We start from the raw sequence: 13,799 nt of genomic DNA, 5'->3' as shown, positions 1-13,799 counted from the left end.
CATGCTAGCACATAACATATCAGGTAGTAGCAAACCTAGATGATATCACAAAGACAATCATCTAACATACAACTCCTACTGGTGGGCCGGAATTGTGGCTGTAGACCCACCGCTATTGGAAGGTAACTCACCTCACACTGCTGAAGTCCCGCAAACACAATCCCACACTGCTGAAGTCCCGCAGACTCAACCCCAGCTGCTGGATGACAGATTCCCGATCTGTCAATATCAGAACATCACCCAATTAATAATTGGGTCCCATTACATAACCATAGATACTCACTTGGATACTTACTACATTACCCCAAGGTTGGTGTTGGGTCGCATTTTGTGTTGCGTCTATTGGGCTCGTTAGTTAGTCTAATATGTATCTCCGGTATGGGTCTGTCCATCCGTGAGTTTTGTTTAGGGTTTATTATATATAGATGCTTGCATGCATTCTTAACGTAAGATTGATAGAGATTTGATAGCGTACAAGTTCTTATCTTTTGTAACCCTTGAATCATCTACAGCGGAAGTTCTTAGTCGAGCTCTGCTGAGGATTGAGTAATCTAATCATTCAACACATCTTGATTCATACTTGGGTTATTTACTGTTTATATATTCATCGCTTACCTGTTACATAGATATAATCGATCATCAAGTTAATTAATAACTTATCAATTGGTATCAGAGCAGGAGGCTGTGTAATTCATACACATCTTTTCTGTGAAAGAGTTTGTGATTAGGGTTATTCCGTATTAACTAATATTTATTGAGCCGTCATTCCATAATTGACATAACTCAGCATTTATTTGTTTTGCCCTAATATTATTCATTACAAGTCTGATCTTTCAAACAGGTTAAACAATCAAGCATGGACGAGTCACAATCAAATCCCATCAATATCTCAAACAGCATCGGATCAACGACGAAGATTCCTATTCTCTACACCCAGGATTATGAAGTCTGGGCACATCATTTTGAAGATTATGTCATTGGATCGGAAGACAATGGATACCTTATTTGGGAAGCAATAGTTTCTGGACCATTTGCTCATTCTGCAATGTCAAAAATCATTAAAACTCAGAAAGAGTACAATGATCTGTTAAAAGACGTAAAGGATGTTGCTCAAGACGAAAAGGAAAAGTTTCAGTGCAACATTAAAGCATTGAGACTGATTCGATTCGCTCTTCAATCCGATACGTTCAGGCTAGTGAGTTCATGCAGCACTGCTAAAGAGATCTGGGATAGGTTGCGAGAGTTATATTCCACAGATGAAGATCTGGAGCATTCCATTTAGACTTTACTCTTATCAGAGTTTGGAGAATTTAAGCAAAATCCCGATCAAACTGTTACTCAGACGTTTGATCGCTTCAATCATCTTCTTAGTAAGATGATCAAACACGATATAGAAAGGAAGCTGATTGAACAAAAGGTTACCTTTTTGAATGGTCTTAGATCTGAGTGGAGAGCAGTTGTGTCCACTGTTAAAGCTCATGAGCAATTCAAATCTTATTCTTTGGCAAAGCTAGTAGGGATTCTAAAATCCCAAGAAAAGATAGTCTTACAAGAGAAAAGTGTGGTTTCAAGCTTGGGATCCTTGGCTTTTCTGTCCAAAAGCAAAAGTGTAGTAGAGGATGAAGATATCAACTTAGAAGATTATGATATTACATCTGAAGATTATGCAATGATGGTGTCAAATCCAAAGAGGTTCATTAAGAAAAGATTCCCTACAAATAAGAATCGGAATTGGCAGGGAAGCTATAGTTCTGAAAAGGTGAGGGAGGAACCGAAGGCAGAAGAACCAAAGAAAGAGCCGAAAGCTGAAGGAGATTCTGGTGTGAACTGCTACTACTGTAGAGGAAAGAACCACTATGCCAAAGACTGTGTCTTGAAGAAAATGGCAGAGAAGAACGAGGAAAATGATGAAGAGGTTGTGCTGATGAAAAAGCTGGAAGATATCAAGAGAAAGAAAGCTACTGCTAACCCTTCAATGAATGCTTTAATTGTGCAGGGTTCGGCAGCGGTTGATGAGTTTGGTGGTGTGTAGGTCTGGTCAACCGACTCGGAGGATGATGAGGTCAGGAAGCCATCTCATGGTAAGGCGTATGTTGCTAGAGGTGAAGAAAGCAGTAGGAAGTGCTTGATGGTGACGGATGTATCTCAAATGAGGGGATACAATACAGACGGTGGGAATGAAGAAACGAAGGAGCGAGAGGACTTATGCTTCACAGCAAAACCTCTCAGCGTGCAATTCAATGAGCTTGATGAATTAATCAAGAAGGTACAATCCATTTTTATTTCATTTAAAGTCCCACAAAACTCATATGAAAAAGAATTGAAAAGCTTAAACTCAAGAATCTCAAATCTAGATAGCAGTTTAACTCAAACACGGGTCACCAATTCTAACCTAACTGACCAAATAAGCAGGGTATCATGAAAGAGTGAGGAACGGAGGATGTGGATAGAGCTGAAGGAGTCGGAGCTGATTAAATCCAAAGACGAAAACATTTATTTACAAAGAGACAATTTGAAACTTTTGAAACAAAGAAATGTGTTTTGTTTAATTGCTAAGCGTCTTTATTCTAACATCACTCAACTTCATTTGAACTGTGAAATATGACAGAAAATTCATCGCATGATTTTTCCCTTCCTTGAATTCAAGGAGGATGAAATCGACGCTGAAGCATATAATTGCGAAAGTGTAGTTTTGTCTGATGATGTGAATCCAACCTACATGTATGGTCTAGACAAAATTGAATCTTTCATAAAATCCAAGGACCATAAGGACATGCTGAAAGACCTTTTGGATGAAAATGATAAACTGAAACTAAGGACCGAAACCATACAAAAATTTGACTCATTGAATGCCAACTTGAGCTCAGAAAATAAAATATATGTTGAAAACGCGTCTGAGCTTAATGAGGATGATGATATGAGTGAAATTTCTGTAGAGGATGAAGTTGACTGTTCTGAGTTTATCAAGAGCGAACCCGAAAACCACAAAAATCTTATTTCTGAAAATTCTGTGGAGTTTGCTCATTTGTCCCAAAATAAGTCCCCGATTCTAGAAGAAAAGGCTGTTGTGTACCAAAAGGTGAGAACAACACCAAATCAGGTATATAAGGTCACAGGAGTAACCGAACATCAGACAGCTGAACTCACAGCCATTGTAAATGAAGATAATGCAGATGGTTGTGATGAGTTCTTCTGGTCTGCTCCTATAGATAATGCAGACGAAACTGTTGGTTTGTCAGAACGTACTTCCTGGAAAACCAAAGGCAGATATGTGCCGGAGCCGCTAAACAAGCCTGATAACTTCGACGTGCCAAGTACTAGTGGTACAAAAGAAGTTCCTGTAGAAGAAGTCACTCCTTTGAGCGAAACATCATCAGTTCAAAATGAACCGGCTAACAAAAAGCAAAAGCAAAAAGCCAACATCCACCGACAGACGAAGCAAGTAAAGAATCAGAAGCAACAAAGGAATCTGAGATACAAGAAGAATCTCTCAGAACGAAAATAGTTTTGGCGATCTCAAAACGCCCATTTCTCTTATCATGACAAAAATTCCAAGTCAGAGAAAAGTACTATCAGGACGCAAGAAAGTAGTTACAACCGAAAGGACAGGTTCGGTTCTGAAAGGAATAACAACCGAAGGGAAAGGTTCGGTTCAGAGAACACCAGCTACCGAAAGCATAGGTTCGGTTCCGAGAGCAAAAGCAATCAAGGTTCAAGGTTCGGTCCCACTAATGACCAAAAACAAAAGGGGCACCTAGAACCTCAAGTCAAGAAAACTTCTCAGTCTACCTTCTCTCGTTCTAATTCTTCTCAACCCCATTCTAAATCCAATTCTATTCAAACTCAAAATCCAAAACATTCAGCAGATTTGAAAGGAAAATCGAAGGTTTCCTCAGTCAAGAATGTTCAAAAGCATTCCAAGGCCCAAACGTCAAATCCTGAACCCAAACCGTCTGTAACAAATCCCAACAAAATTAAAGTTTTCACCATTAAAAAGAAAGATGATACAACTTTAATAAAAAGAACATATCTTGTTGACATCTCTCTTACTATTCCTGTTCCTGTGAAAGGCTCACGTGGACCCAAGAAACTTTGGGTTCCTAAATCTGCTTGATTTTTGTAGGTTATCAGTGACGAGCAGTTCGACGAAGAATGGTATATTGACAGTGGCTGCTCACGTCACATGACAGGGAGGTAGGAAGAACTGAGGGAATTTCGATCTCTTCCAAACGGCGGGAATGTCAAATTTGGGAACAACTCATACGACACAATAAAAGGTTATGGGAGGATTACAAATGGAGACTTCATGATTAGAAAAGTTGCATATGTTGAAGGACTACAGCATAACCTCATCAGTGTATCTCAGCTTGTTGGAGGTACTAGTCTTAAAGTTTCGTTTGATGATGAGGGTTCGGAAATAATAGAGAAGAAAACAAAAAGAGTGATTCTCAAATCGGAGCGCAAAGGCGAAATGTTTCCTCTTAATCTCAAACCTATCAAAGGAAATCCAGCTATCTGTCTGTTATCCAAAGCACACTCTGACGAAAGCTGGTTGTGGCACCGAAGACTCTCCCATCTCAACTTTAAGGATATCAACAAACTTGTCACCGGAGGTCATGTTCGGGGTCTTCCATTGCTCAAGTTTGATCGAGAACATTTGTGTGCTGCGTGTGAAATGGGGAAGCAGAGTCGTCAAAGTCACCCATCCATCATAAACACTAAAGTCGTTGAACCACTTGAGTTGATTCACATTGACTTGTGTGGTCCATCGTCTATCGAAAGCATTGGTGGTAGCAAGTATATTCTTGTTATTGTTGATGACTTTTCATGTTTTACATGGGTGTTCTTTCTGAAGCACAAATCTGAAGCAACTCTCAAGCTAAAGATGTTCATCAAGCAGGTTGAAGTGCAACTGAGGAAAGTCGTTCGCAACATCAGAAGCGACAATGGGCTAGAGTTCAAGAATAAAGAATTTGAAGACTTTTTAGCAGAAAAAGGGACCAGCCACAACTTCTCAGCTCCTTACACCCCTCAACAAAACGGGATTGTCGAAAGACGAAACCGTTCTTTGTGTGAGGCAGCACGAACTATGCTAAGTTTCGCTTCTCTACCTCTATATTTCTGGGCTGATGCTATTGCTGCAGCATGTTTTACGCATAACAGGTCCTATCTCAATAAGCGTTTCACTCTTACTCCTTATGATATCATCAACAACAGAAAGCCAAACGTCAAATTCTTCCACGTATTCGGCTCACGATGCTTTATCTTCAATTCTTAAGAACATCGTAACAAGTTCGACGTAAAAGCCGATGAAGGGATTTTTCTGGGATATTCTCTCACTTTGAAAGCATACAGGGTTTTAAACAAGCATTCGAGGAAGATTGAAGAAACGTATTATGTGACTTTCGATGAAAGCTATGTCAAGAAGCTGAAGGCCACGGAAGAAATAGTTGGAGAAATCTTCTCTCAAACAGGCCAAGTCACAACCTCAATTGCAAATTTGTTTGAGCAGTTTATGGAGTTGTTCGATGAACCGGAGAAGGCTACTCTCTCAGAAGCTAATGCAGCGGAAAACAAAGTTGATCATCTGAAGCAAATCGTCGATGACGCTGCCAAACGACTGGGTGAAGGAGAATCAGTTCCAACTGAACCTTCTCAGCACGGTGCTTCAGTTGAGGGGGAGAATCCATCTTCTTCAAAACAGCCAAGTTCACAAGTTGAGGGGGAGAACTCTTCTCCAGCTGCACCCGAAGGTACTGTAGCTCCCGAAAGCTCTACTGCACCCGAAGGTACTGCAACACCCGAAAGCTCGACACCACCCGAAACTCCTGTAGCTCCGAAAAGTCAAGATTTACCTGAAAGCTCATCAGTCGAGGGGGAGAATGCCGACATGTTTTATGACGATGACAGTCAATCCGAACTAGAAGAGATGGTAAATGCTGAATTAGATCTATCATATGATCCAAATTACCCTCCTCTTGTCAAATGGACTAGAGATCATCCTGTTTCACAGGTTGTGGGTAATGTCTCTGAAAAGGTCCTGACCCGATCTCAACTGAAGGCAAAGCAAACTTCTCTATTCTCAAAAGTAGAGTTTTTCATGTTTAATTCTTTCGTCTCAAAAGTTGAACCAAAGACAGTTAACACTACTCTTGATCACTCCGATTGGGTTCAAGCGATGCAAGACGAACTTAATGAGTTCGAAAGAAATAAAGTTTGGCGCCTCATTCCAACTCCTCAAGATGCATCGGTTGTTGGTCTCAAATGGGTCTTTAGGAACAAAATGGACAAGGAAGGCAATGTGATAAGGAACAAAGCTCGACTAGTGGTGAAAGGATACTGCCAGGAGGAAGGAATCGACTATGAGGAAACTTTTGCTCCTGTAGCTAGGCTGGAATCTGTTCGAATATTTCTTGCCTACGCTGCACACAAGAACTTTGAGGTCTACCAAATGGACGTAAAGTGCGCATTTCTAAATGGAGAACTCAAAGAAACGGTGTACGTGGAGCAACCTCCGGGATTTGTCAATGAAAAATATCCCAATCACTGCTATATTCTGGACAAAGCAGTTTATGGACTGAAACAAGCACCTAGGGCCTGGTATGAAACGTTAACCAAGTTTTTAAAGATGTCCAAATTCAAACAAGGTTCGGTTGACCCAACCTTCTTTTGTAAGAAGGAAGGTAACCACCTTATGATTGTTCAAATCTATGTCGATGATATCATCTTTGGCTCAACGAATCCTAGCTTAACAGCTGAATTCAGAAAGTTGATGGAGACTAAATTCGAAATGAGCTCAATGGGTCCGATTAACTTTTTCCTTGGTTTAAATATCAGACAGGGACACGAAGGCATCTTTATTAACCAGGAAGCTTACACCAAGACTCTCCTTGCTAAATTCGACATGATGAGAGACTCAAAGGTTAAAGTTCCAATGGTGTTCGACACCAAGCTCACTCCATCCTTGGATAAGCCAGCAATCGATATTACGCTATATCGCCAGATGATCGGTTCTCTAATGTACCTTACTGCTATCAGGCCTGATATAATGTTTTCTGTTTGTTATTGTGCTAGATTTCAGGCGAATCCTCGTGAACCTCATATGCTTGCAGTGAAGAACATACTCCGGTATCTCAAACGAACTACCTCTCTCGGTTTATGGTATCCATCAAACTCAGGTTTTTTCGTTCAAGCCTACTCAGATGCAGACCTTGGAGGTTGTGGACTAGACAGGAAAAGCACCACTGGAGGCTGCCAATTCCTTGACGGGAATTTGGTTAGCTGGCAATCAAAGAAACAGACATGTGTATCTTTGTCTACCGCTGAAGCAGAATACATCGTAGCTTCCTCCTGTACATCTCAAGTGACTTGGATCCAAAGCCAACTCCGGGACTATGGACTCAATATGAAAAAGATCCCACTATATTGCGACTCTGAAAGTGCAATTAGGATTTGTCATAACCTAGTGCAACATTCCAAGACTAAGCACATCGCACTGAGGTATCACTTCATTAAGGATCATGTGGAAGATGGGAACGTCGAAATTCATTTTGTTCGAACCACTGATCAACTGGCTGACATCTTCACCAAAGCTCTTCCTGAAGCATCTTTTAACAAAATTCTACAAGGGCTTGGAATGATGGAATCGGAGTCAGTACCAAAAATTACCTCTTAAGATCAAAAGTAAGAAGCGAAATAGACCGAACGTTCGGGTTCGGGTCTTGATCTGGTGTGCCGAAATAGACCGAACGCTCGGGTTCGGTTGTATCATCTGATTTTCGCCTATCACTCAAAGGTAGTTTCTATGGTTGTAAATCTTTTGTATCATTTTTCTTAATTCATTTATCTTATTGTCAAAGTTCTTCTCCTTTTCAATCTAATTTTTTTTGGCAACCGAAATAGACCGAACGCTCGGGTTCGGTTACAAAATTTTTCTCACCCGAAATAGACCGAACGCTCGGGTTCGGTTCCAAAATTTTTCTCACCCGAAATAAACCGAACGCTCGGGTTCGGTTCCAAAGTTTTCTCAACCGAAATAAACCGAACGCTCGGGTTCGGTTCCAACATTTTTTTGTATAATTTTTTTTTATGTCTTATTTTTTTATTTTATCAGAAACTCCAAAACAATTTTTTATTGGCTCTTATTTTTTTTATTTTATTTTTATGTCTCGTTTTGGGTAAATTATTTCACTAGCTAAGTGTCCCTAGAAGTATGTTGTTGTATGTGTCCAAAGCCTCATCTGATTCTGAATAATAGCCTTACTGACTTGGTACAAACAAACATTGTCTTCCCAATTAGGCTCTCATAATTATTCTAATCATGAGCTACCTAACTCTCTTCTCACATGAGATAAGAGTTGTCTGCTTGGTCCCTATTTTTATAGTAGAGATACTTTGGTTTCTTTATACCATATACATCATTTTTCTCCATCTCACTCGTTTCACAAACGTAACCCTTGAGACTCTCAGACATTACCACTGAGGTTTATGGTTGCACAATTTCTGTGTTCATGATCTTAGCTTCGTGTCACTACGTGCTAAGTGAAACCCAAAATTCAATACCCATTATGCATTGACGGTGAACAATTAATTTGCTCTAGCTTTCACTAATGAATTGACGAACTTCTCCATGGGGGTACAACATGAAATCTCTATTTTTTTCTTTTGAGTGATTCCTATGAAATTGTTAACTCCAATAACATTTCTTCCCTTGGGATCCAGTTTTAATTTTTTTTTTTTTTGAGATTTCACGTACAATAGTTTACCTTGCCAATTAAATTATCTTCAACCTACTTGTTCAACAGACTACATTGGTCTCACAAGTACTTCGTTCGATCTCTATCTTATATCAAGCTTAGGAATTCTGAATCGAAGCGAAAGCCACCCTCATAAGCCTAATTAAAAGAAGCCTTTCAACACTTCTTCATAAGTGTCTGATCGTTATTCAACGGGAAACCACACAAACACTTTAAAGTCTCTCTTGACTTCGAAGGAAGAGATTCGTGCCCGGGATCCACTGCTTCGTGTCTTTATTGACATCACATAATCCCTCAAAAGTGTTGCTTTATTTCTTTTTCTTTTACACACTCAGCACGAAAATGTTTTTGATTTTCCAAAATTTTGGTTTCATTAATTCTAAGGAATTTTAATTGGGTTGGATGTTATCAAAAGTTGTGGTTAATATTGATCCACGTGGCGATTTAATTTTAAAGATGCCGTTTCATTCTAAAGGGATAAGATGACGAAATGATTTCAAACGGCGGGAGTCCAATCGATTTGATTTCAAACGGCGCAACAGGGAACCGTGTGCGAATAGGAACCGTTTCATATCCAAACGGCGCCTGATGGGAAGGCGTGTAATTAGGGCCTGACATTCTCTCTCATGCGTGATCATCGGCTACGCCAACTGTCACGCGTCAGTCACCTCCGAAAAACCCTTCGTTTTTCAATCGAAGATTTAGGAAGATTTTTCTCTCTCCTTTACCCACAGTATAAAAGGCAACGTGATCCACCATTTACCTCTTTACCGCGCCTATATTTCCAGAGAGCAAGAAATCCTTCAACCTTCACTGTTCATCATCTCTCCCACTTTCTTCACAGCAATGGCAGATTCTTCCTCAATTCACGCAACGTCTCACATCCTGCCCATTCGCCCACAGCAGAGTTTGATCATCGATCTCACTCCTCAGGTGTACGATGCGTTCATGTTTCCTATCATCAAATGCTTGAAGTACTCCTCCATCGCTCCTTCTCTTACCAGGGCTGAAGCTGTTCCAATGGAGTTCCTGTCTCAAATCTTTGCCACAGCACACTACGACAAGGTCGTTGACAGGATTTTCTTCGATGCCTTTGAGCACAAGGCGTCGATTTCAAAGCAGAGGTTTTGCTTGTTGTTAGGGTTTGACGCTGATTCTTCGAGGGTTAATCCGGAAACCATTCCCATGGTTCATTTGTTCAACATGTTCTACAACATGGGGTACACCGAGGTGCTTACTACGGTGACGAAATTCAAAAAGTCGTGCCTACCTCCACAGTGGAATGGAATGTTCACTGTTCTTTTCAAGGGCTTATCTGAACGAAGTGCTAGATCCGATGGGGCAAGTCGTTTATTTCTCTTCATCATGTACGGGATCTACAATGGCATCAACATGGACTACGGGTCAGTCCTGTGGCAACATCTTATCCAGAGTCTCTCTTCGACCTCCCGACACTCAGAGATCTCATATGCCCAGTTCTGGACTATTGTCACGAAATGGGTGATGGACAAGTACCATGTCCCCATTGTCGCTGGTGCTCCAATGTCTTCGATTGGTACTTTCCATACCACGAAGATCATTGTGTCGGATGCTTCTAAGTTTCCATTCAATGGGTCTATCCCGGAAACGATGTATGGTGATGTTCCGGCTGACAGCAAGATCATTCAAACGTATAAGGAGTTCAGACATTCTGGTCCGAGGGATCTTACTCCAGAGATGCTAAAATCAATCCATGATGCTGACAAGCCTGTTCCTAGAGGCAAGAAGGCTGACAAGGGAAAATAGGTGGCAAAGGGGGTGAAAGGCCCATCTAACAAGAAGAGGAAAACTACCAGAGTTGCTCAATCTCCACCGCAGAAGAGGAGAAAAACCCAACCGCGACGAAAGTTGATTATCGCTTCATCCTCAAGCGAATCTGAGGACGAGGGTTCTGATTCGGATGGATCTCAACGTGGCAACACTCCACCACGATCTCCAACCCCTGAAGTTCATGTTTCTCCTTCTCATGTCTTCTCTCCACCGGTCACAATACCTTTTTCTATTCCCCCCATAACTTCCACCACTCAAATACCACCTACTTCTATCCCAATACCACCACCAATCTTTACCGAAGCAACAACCACCGCCACTGCAAATGTTAGAACCAACGTATCTTACGGGGGTTCATACTGACGCACCAAAATCTACCCCGGAACCCGAACCCGCACCAACTACCGAACACACCACCTAACCCGAACCTACCTTTACCACCGAACCACCAGCTTCACCACCACCATCTTCTCCTGCTCACGCATCAGAAGATGAAGAACTACTCCTTGACGGGGAAAATATGACTTTTGACTCGGTCTATTATAGTCCGTTTCAAGTACAGAGTGATGACGATGACGACGCTCCTGTCACCCGAAGGCATCTCAAGGAGCTACATGACAAAATCGACTCGCTCATCGCCTCCTCTTCTACTTCTCAGTCATCCATATCTGAAGCTGCAATTCAGAAAATTGTTGAGGCTTTTTCCAAAGCTCATCAAGTTTCCCTTGATTCCGCCACTGCCGCCATCGATGCCTCAACCAAAGCCTGTCAGGCTGCGACCGAAAAAGTCGATAAACTATTTATTGATGCCTCTTCCCTGTTGAAATCTTTACAGGAAAGTGCTGAAGCCACCAAGACTACGCTGGAACCCATCATCAACCAGTTGGCTACATCAGTCGCTTCTGAGCTAAAGTCGTTCGCCTCTCTCAGACAGTCTATTTCGGACGATAACTCAGCTTTCAGAACCACCATTGAGGAGCGTCTCTCCAAGCTTCAAGAAGACTTAGCTGCCGAGAACTCTCTCATGGATGCTCTCGCAAGGAAGACTACCGCTCTGAAGGTCAAGAGTACTCAACTCTCCAACTGTCAACAGGAGATTGACTCTCTTCGATCTGAAAGAGAGGTGGTTAAATCGTGTGTTTCGGATGTCCACTCTGCTATCTCCAACATCCTTGAAGCACATGACCCCATTATCAATTATTCAGTACGCCGTACCCTTGCAGAGAAGCTCGCTCCCGACCTTTCTCTACTCAGCAAAATTGAGGGGCTACTTGATTTCGTGTCCATTCCGAAACAAGGGGGAGAAAAAGAACAAGTGTCTCAACCACCTCCTACTTCAGCAACTCACACAACCGAACCTCCTCCAGTAGGCCAAGCCTCCGGTTCTGGTGTGAAAGACAAAGGCAAAAACATTGTTAAGGAGAGTGAAGATGATGATAAAGAGACAATTGCCGACATTCTGAAGCGGCAAAGTCGAAACAACGAGGCTGACATCAGTGCTCGTGTGGCTAGAGAGGCTGAAGAAGCCGAAAGGAAACAGAAAGAAGCCTAGGACCTTCTTGAGAGCAGGAAAACTCTTTTTCCTTCCTGGACTCTTGAGAGGCTGATTAAGGAAGCCATTGACACACCAAGTATCTTGTGGCTAGAACCTGTGATCTCTTTAGATCGTTCTAACACTGTCGACTCACAGTTCGACATGCCACTGACCCGAAAGGCGTTTGTTTTTCATGCCTTTGACAACATTGCAGAGTTCCCTCATCCTCATCCACAGGTTGATCGTGACTTAATCGATTTTTATCTAAAGGCTGCTCAACCCCAATACCAGACTTGGAGCGCTCAGAAAATCATCAATGTTCGGGTCCTGAAGCCGTACAGGAAAGGTAACTTCACCAATGTTCGCTTCAAGGTACTTCGGGGATCTGCCAAGATCGAACATGCCATCTCACTTGCAGATCTTCCCAACCTTAATCCCCACGATTGGATTATCTTGCACAACATCCTTCTGACAAACCAAGCTGAATATGGTCCGATCATCGACCATTTTAAGAGGATGCTTGTATGCTACATCATGGAAGTTGCTTTGATGGATCAGGAGATTGCGAGCGTGTTTAAGAAGAAGCCTACCATATCTCATGTTGGCTCTGCCAGTGATCTCAACATGATGCAGATGGGGAAGATTGACCCAAAGAGAAACTCCGTCATGTTTACCAGGAACGAAGGACAGAAATGCCTTTTCGCCTTGGCAGACAAACATCTCTACACCACTGCATGTTTGGAACACGTTCTAGGGATCATCCATCGATGCAAGCAGAACACAACGGATGATATCAAGTACTTTGATGATATGATTCATTGGTACATTCGGTTCAGACAGACTATCCTTGCTCTTATCACACGTCTGTTTGATACTGTAAAGAAGGCTCCCGCTGCTGGCCCAAGCAAGAAGTAGAAGTAGTCTCGCTCCAATTTGACGCAAAGGGGAAGATTGTTGGGTCGCATTTTGTTTTGCGTCTATTGGGCTCGTTAGTTAGTCTAATATGTATCTCCGGTATGGGCCTGTCCATCCGTGAGTTTTGTTTAGGGTTTATTATATATAGATGCTTGCATGCATTCTTAACGTAAGATTGATAGAGATTTGATAGCGTACAAGTTCTTATCTTTTTGTGACCCTAGAATCCTCTACAATGGAAGTTCTTAGTCGAGCTCTGGTGAGGATTGAGTAATCTAATCATTCAACACATCTTGATTCATACTTGGGTTATTTACTGTTTATATATTCATCGCTTACCTGTTACATAGATCTAATCGATCATCAAGTTAATTAATAACTTATCAGTTGGCTTTATGCAAGCCCAAGGCCCAATCCTTAGGCCCAAAGTCCACTAGGAAATCAAAGCCCAGCATATGGCCTAATTTTCTAAATTGGGCCCAAACCCTTACAAGGTCTTACCATGTCTTACCATAAGGCCCAATCATTTAGTCCAGTCCAACATTCAACATTCTAATGGCCCAATATCACATAATCATAAAGGCCCAAACTATGGCCCAATTTTCCAAATTGGGCCCAACCCCTTACATGGGCTTTACCCTAGGCCCATTAAATTATTTTAGTCCAATTGCATGATCTTGTATTGCCCAATTAGTAACTTAATCATCAAGGCCCAAAAATAAGCCCAAGTGAAATTAGGGTTTCACATAAAATGATGATTAGGGTTAAGTTTCCTACTTAACCCA

This window comes from Lactuca sativa, chromosome 7 (genome assembly GCF_002870075.4).
Source record: "Lactuca sativa cultivar Salinas chromosome 7, Lsat_Salinas_v11, whole genome shotgun sequence".
Lineage (NCBI taxonomy): Eukaryota > Viridiplantae > Streptophyta > Magnoliopsida > Asterales > Asteraceae > Lactuca > Lactuca sativa.
The sequence above is the reverse complement of the archived record's forward strand: the minus strand, read 5'-3'. Positions refer to the sequence as shown.